Here is a 6,875-nt window from a genome sequence, read left to right as displayed (position 1 = left end):
TGTCCACATTTTATAACTCTTATTTGCAGCAAGATCAGTTTTTTAGATGCTCGTTTTCCCCATACAGTGAGCAGAAACCAGGGGTATTATTTTTACCTTGAAATCAGCACAGATTTAACCTAATCCCTCACAATTTAAGCAATCATATTCACAGACAGTTCTTGATGAATTAATAATCATAGTGATCTAAAGTCTGTAAAAATAATTAAATGAAGGTTAAAAACTGTTCATTGTACCACACTTATTTGTGAAGAATAGAATTCATACATTTACAATATTTTTCATCAATTTACTCCTTGTTAACTAGAAAGATCTTGCTGACTGTCAATGCCTTGGTTTCTTTATCATTTAAAAACAAAGTTAGGACATATTAGCTTGTCCTGAAAAATATTCTACAGTTATAGGAGATGTTGCTTGCAAAACAGTTGTGTGGTTAAATGCATTTGGGATCAGTAGCATTAAACTAAGTTGAGTAGAACTCTTTTCTGCAGTATTTTTCAAAGTCTTTAATATGCTAGTATGTGTTATGAGTTTCCAAAAAGAGGACAAGAGCAGTATTACTTATTTTTCTATTTGTCTCAGGCTTTAATAGGGTTTAGCATACCCTGTCACTGATGCCACTTTATTTAAAATCTTGGTATTTTGTTCATCATGGACTTTTTCACATTAATTTTATTTTTAAATGCCACATTAAAATATTGTTTATCTTGGTTCCTGAGTTTTTTGATGCCTCCTTGAATTTTGCACAAGAGGCAAGTACCTCATTCACCTCACTTTTCTCACCTTTGTCCTGGAGCTAACAGCATGGAATGGATAGATTTACAGTTCAGCTTTGTATTTCTTAACACAGCAAGTCAAACAAACTCATTAGCTCATCAGACCCTCTGTGGTTTGGCTCTTATCTTATGAACCTCATCTCCACTCTTTTCCTGCTTCCTTCTTGTCACGTGAATGTTCTGCATGCAATTTCCGCCCCCACCCCCCTCCGACTCCCACGAAGCTTTGTTACTCTTCCAACCAAATCAAGAATGTCTCCCGGTCCCCATGTCTTCTCAGCTAATCCACATTCTTTGCCAGACTCTGTTCAAGTCTCACTCCCTCCTTGAAGCTTCCCTGACCTCTGGAGGAAGGCCACAGACTCCCTTTGCTGATGTGTTGTTAATGCATTTACCAGTGGTCACACAACTTGGTCCTGAATTACATGCTGTCTAGGACACTGTCTTCATTCTTTTATGGCTGTATATCTTGTCCCCTCTGTGGTCCAAAGCCCATGTTCACACTGAAGTATCCTTTAACACAAAACATTGTGTGGATCCACACAGGGCTAACTACTGTTAATTTGATAGGTTGCTCTGAAATTTCCTCAACTCATTCCTGTTCCCCTGATCTTTGCTCTTCTCTTTTTCCTACCCACAAATCAGGGAGGATCCATAATCTCAGATTCAGATGGACTCAGGCTAAATTATACCCATCAGCTTTGAACTCAACTCTAAATTCTAGGTATAAACACAGGGCAAATTCTGGAAGGATTTGAGAATTCATGAACACTTTCCAGCAAAGAGTCCTTAGTGAAACCCTAAGGCCTGTGGTAGACTGGGCCCCAATGTGCCTCTCATAGGTGTAAACACCAGAACTGTTCCTTTCTGAAAAAGTAGGTATCTGACCAAGGATATACCTGATGGGGTAGTGAGTGGTGTGGTGTGTGTTATTGTAACATGTTGTGTCATTCTATAAGCTATGAGTTACTTAATTTCCTCCTAAAATTATGCCAGATCTCCTGCTCCCAAGCTTGTATCTATACCAAATAACTTGTCTGCTTTATCTGCTTAGAATGTTGCAACCAGGAGGGAAGGGATGTTTAAAGGGCTCTTCAGGGCTCTTCATGGCTTACTGAAGATTTTCTCCAGCAAACAAATATCTGAAGCTCAGGTGGAGAGCAAAGGACTCTGGAACCAAGAGGTGTAATAAAAGGAAATCTGATATAACCCTCTTGGGCTTCTTTCTGCTGAGTTGGTCTTCGATACCAGAAACAGAGTCCATATTTTATGCAAAGAAAATCATAATCAATTAGACACCTAATTGGAGACAAGCTTTTCCTTTGATCCTGTTCATTTATTAATGATGCCTCATCCTGCTGCAGCCTGCAATGAAGGAGAACAGTCTGATGCTGGTTTGCTAATTGACCTCTTCAGAAGGGCCAGTTCAAGACCTTTTGGATGGGCAGGATGCTGCCTAAGCTGAGGTCTCCTGGGGTAGGTTAGAGAAAGTGCGTGCTCAGGGAAGAAGTTTGGACAATCATTAGGAGGTTGGCATGTTGTTTTTGTCCTCAGGGTGCTTGTATTGTAACAGCCAACACGAGTCTGAGGAATGAGACTCAATTCATAGGTCAGCTGTTTGTTCAACTGAGATGGTCTTTTGCCAGCTCCAGAATCACCCAAGGTTAGACATTTGTGGCCATGACAGGTTCTCCAGGGAGCTATGCAGAGGGAAAACTCCAGGCGAAAACATTGTGTTTACTATTGCAATTTTTCTCTTAAATACTCAGTGAACTTGGCTGATCACTCACCTTCAGGCAGGGCTAATTCTGACACCAAAAGGGGCCTTGTTGATTCCCTTGCTTTGAGCCACGCCTTATTTTCAGCCTCCCAGGTGAGGAAAGGTGAAGACAGATAAAGTCTAAGAAGAGTACATCAAAGATGAAAGAATGAAGGGATTTTCTTGCTACAGTCTGGCTCAGAGGTCGTCTAGGTCAATTTATAGGTGCTTTCTTATTGTGGGATTCAAATCTTCCCAGCTGGTCAGGGATAGCACAGGGGCTTTCCAAACAAGAGCAGCAGAATGACCTTACTAAGCCAGACAAAAACGGGACTCACAGGATGATGAATACTAGAACCCAAGAAGGATGGTAGAAGTAGAGGGCTTCTATCCAAAGCTGTTAGACGTGTGCCCATGTGCACACCGCCCACACAGATTCACACAGGCTGTAGATATATATGCAGATTAATCTACAACTTATTTCCTTTCAGTTATTTATGGGCATTTGAGTTGTTTTCCATTTTTGACTACTGGGAAAAAAAAGCAGCTATGGACATATTTGGGAAGGTCTTTTTGTGGACACATATTTGCATTTCCCTTAGGTATATACTTCTAGAGAATAAGGTATTATAGGTGTATGCATGTCTTTATTATTAATAGAAACCGCCAGTGAGTTTCCCAAAGTGAATGTACAATTTTACACTATCATCAACAGTGTATGAGGGTTCTAATTGCTCTACATTCTCAACAATATTTGCATTGTCAGTCTTTTAATATTAACCATTTCAATGGGTTAAAAAAGATATTTCATTGCATTTTTTAAAAATAAGCTTATGAGTGTATAATTTAGACAAAATACACTCATTTTTAAGTGTACAGTTGGATGAGTTTTGAACATTTGTATACCTATGTAACTGCCACCACAACCCAGATATAGTATATTTCCATCACTCTTGTACCCCTTCTCAGTAATTAATAATAAGCCATCCTCATCTATACTTCAGATAATCAGTTATGTTTTTGTCACTATTGATTAGTTTATATTCTCTAAAATTTTCTATGAATAGAATAATACAGTATGTACTCTTTTTTTTACTCAACATAAGGTTTTTGAGTTATAGCCATGCTGTTGTGTATATTAAGTTTTTTTTAAAAATTAAGCAGTATTTCATTGAGTGAATATACCACAAATTGTTCTTCATTTACTTGTTGATGGACATTTGGATTATTTCCAGATTTACTACAAATAAAGCTGCTACTAATATATGTGTACAAGTCCTTGTTTGAACACAGAAGGAAGGAAATAATAAAGTAATGAATTATAAGAATAAACAAAATTAAGATAGGCTCAACAACACTAAAAATAAGTTCTTTGAAGAGAAAAACTAGACAAATCTCAAGCGAGACCAATTGTAGGGGAAGAAAAAAAGGTATACAAAAGGCCGGGAGCAGTGGCTGATGCCTGTAATCCCACCATTCTGGGAGGCTGAGGCAGGAGTTCGAGACCAGCCTGAGCAAGAGCGAGACCCCTTCTCTACAAAAAAATAGAAAAATTAGCCAGGCCTAATGGCACGCACCTGTAGTCCCAGCTACTCAGGAGACTGAAGTAGGAGTAACGCCTGAGCCCAGGAGTTTGAGGTTGCAGTGAGCTATGATGAACCCATTGCACTCTAGCCAGGGTGACAGAGCAAGACCCTGTCTCAAAAACAAAACAAAACAAAACAATACAAAAAAACCCAAACCAAAACAAAACAAAAAACAAAAAAGACCTATCAAAATTATTTTTACAATAAAAAGAGACAGAATTACAAATAGAAAAGCAATATGGCAAATGATAACAAAAAACTTTATGCCAATAAAGATGAGAAAAATTTAATGAAAAATGATAAACTACAGTTGTTTCAAAATGAAAGAATATTGAATAAATGAATAATAATAAGCTTTAGGAGTAGATGCAGATGAGGACACTGAGGCTCAAAGTGATTAATAAATCTACATTATTTGCAATGGCCACAGTCTATTTGCTAGTAGTGACCATTATTAGAATGAATTGGTAGTGAGAAATCTCCACACCCAAAAGATATCACACCCAGAAGGATTTACAGGCAAGTTTTACTAAACCTTTAAGGGACAGATAATTTTAACTGTACGTAAATTGTTTTAAATGAAACACTACACAGCTTATTTTACGAAGTTGGAATAATCTTGGTATCAAAATTATAAATAGTCAACTTATAAGTATGGATACCAAAAAACTCAAATAAAATATTTGTATATCATATGTGTATAATAGACATCCAAAAATCTATTAGTGTAATTCTTACATTAACAGATTAAAGAAAATGCTATATGAAGATTTTAATAGGAGCATAAAAAACATTTGAAAAATTTTAATACTTATTCATGATTGAAAGAAACTCTTAAACTAGGAATGAAAGAAACTCTCTTAACTTGACAAATAATGTCCTTTAAATATTACAGCAAGCATCATATTTAACAGCTAAAACTCAGAAATAAGAAAGGTGTGCTTACTTTTACAACTCAGTGTAGGATTAGTCACAGTCAATAAAATAAGACAAGAAATAAGGTATAGGAATTGAAACAAAAATACAAAACCATTTTATTTACAGATGTATTATTGTATACATAGGAAATTCTAAAGAATTTAAAAGCAAATGAGGAGACATAAAAAGAGAATTCAGCAAATTAGTTGGTTAAAAGATTTGCGCACAAAAATTAATAGCCTTCCCTTATACTAGCAATAATCAGTATGTTATAGAATAATATGCCATTCATAATAGCAACAAAACCCAAACGGTATTTAGGAATAAATCTTTTTTTTTTTTTGAGACAGAGTCTCGCTCTGTTTCCCTGCTCTGTTTCCCTCTACTAGAATGCAGTGGCATCATCATGCCTCACGGCAACCTCAAGCTCCTGGGCTCAAGCAAGTTTCCTGCCTCCGCCTCCGGAGGAGCTGGCACTACAGGCGTGTGCCACGACGCCTGGCTAATTTTTCTATTTTTAGTAGAGACAGGTCTCTCTCCTACTCAGGCTGGTCTCAAACTCCTGGGCTCAAGTGATCCTCCTGCCTCAGCCCCCCTCAGTGCTAGGATTACAGGCATGAGCCACCACGCCCAGTCGGAATAAACCTTATTAAAGATGAAAGATGTTCAAGCCCTTCATAGAGAACGTTATTAAACATATCGAAGGCCAAATCATTCCTGAATAAGTGGAGAGATATACTGTGTTTCTAGATGAGAAAACTAAACAGTACAAATATGTCATCTCTATATAACACTTCGTAAATTCGGTGTATTAAATTTTATTAAAATTATTATTTTTCCCCCTTGAGGGTGTGTCTTTAATGTATGTTGTATTTGTTCATTTAGCTTTGAATTTTGGCAGCATTTAGGTGCCAAGGCTACGTGTTTCTAGGTTGCAGACCGCCTCTTTGCAGTGGCTTTCTCAGACGCTGGCTGTCGCAGTGATGCACTGGGCCGCAGTTCCACCGGCAGACCAGTAGGTGGTGCCTATGTGTAGCAGCTGGCTAGAGCAAGAACCATGGCGTGTGCTGGGGCTCAGTCTGCTCGGGCAGTGGGGTCCTCGGTGGAGTGCCTGATGTCCTACCTTCCCTGCTTAGCCCTGGAGTGGGTGTCAAAGCTGGGCAGAGCTGGGCCGCCAAGCTCACCCTGTACAGCCCGATGATGAACAGAAGTACACAGCCCGGATAGTCAGACACGTGATCCACTTCTCTATCTCACCACAATCCCGGGGACTTTCAGTTCGGATAGACACTGTCATTTTCCTCCAGGCCCTAATGTAGCTAAGAGCCACCTGTCCTGCAGCTCTGTGCCCAGATGGCCTCTGGGAAAAACTCTCAGCCTGAAACAGACAGCCGTGTTGGTCGCTGCAGGATGCTGCCGCTCCTTAAAGGGAGGGCTGTGGGTCCGTGCGAGCCTGGGCATGGCGGGCGCGCTGTCAGTGGGCGGTAGTGCAGCCCATCCTAAACGTCCCGGATCAGCAGTCCCCAACCTTTTTGGCATCAGGGACCGGTTTCATGGAAGACAATTTTTCCATGGATGGGTGGGGAGAGGCAGAGCTCAGGTGGTGATGCGTGGCTTGGTTCCTAACAGGCCATGGACTGGTACCCGGCTGCTGCCCCAGGGTTGGGGACAGCAGTCCTGGATGACCGTCCTCCGTGCACCTGCGCCAGCCCCACCCGAGAACAGCTGTAGCTGTGTCAGCAGCAGTGGGGGTGAGAAGAGAATTCCCATCTCCAGGTCCATTCCTGGGCATCGGTGCTGCCTGGTCATTGGGGTGGAACTGCTCTTTTCTCCCAC

This window comes from Propithecus coquereli, unplaced genomic scaffold (assembly GCF_000956105.1).
Source record: "Propithecus coquereli isolate 6110/MARCELLA unplaced genomic scaffold, Pcoq_1.0 Scaffold39, whole genome shotgun sequence".
In the NCBI taxonomy this organism is placed as follows: Eukaryota; Metazoa; Chordata; class Mammalia; order Primates; family Indriidae; genus Propithecus; species Propithecus coquereli.
The sequence above is the reverse complement of the archived record's forward strand: the minus strand, read 5'-3'. Positions refer to the sequence as shown.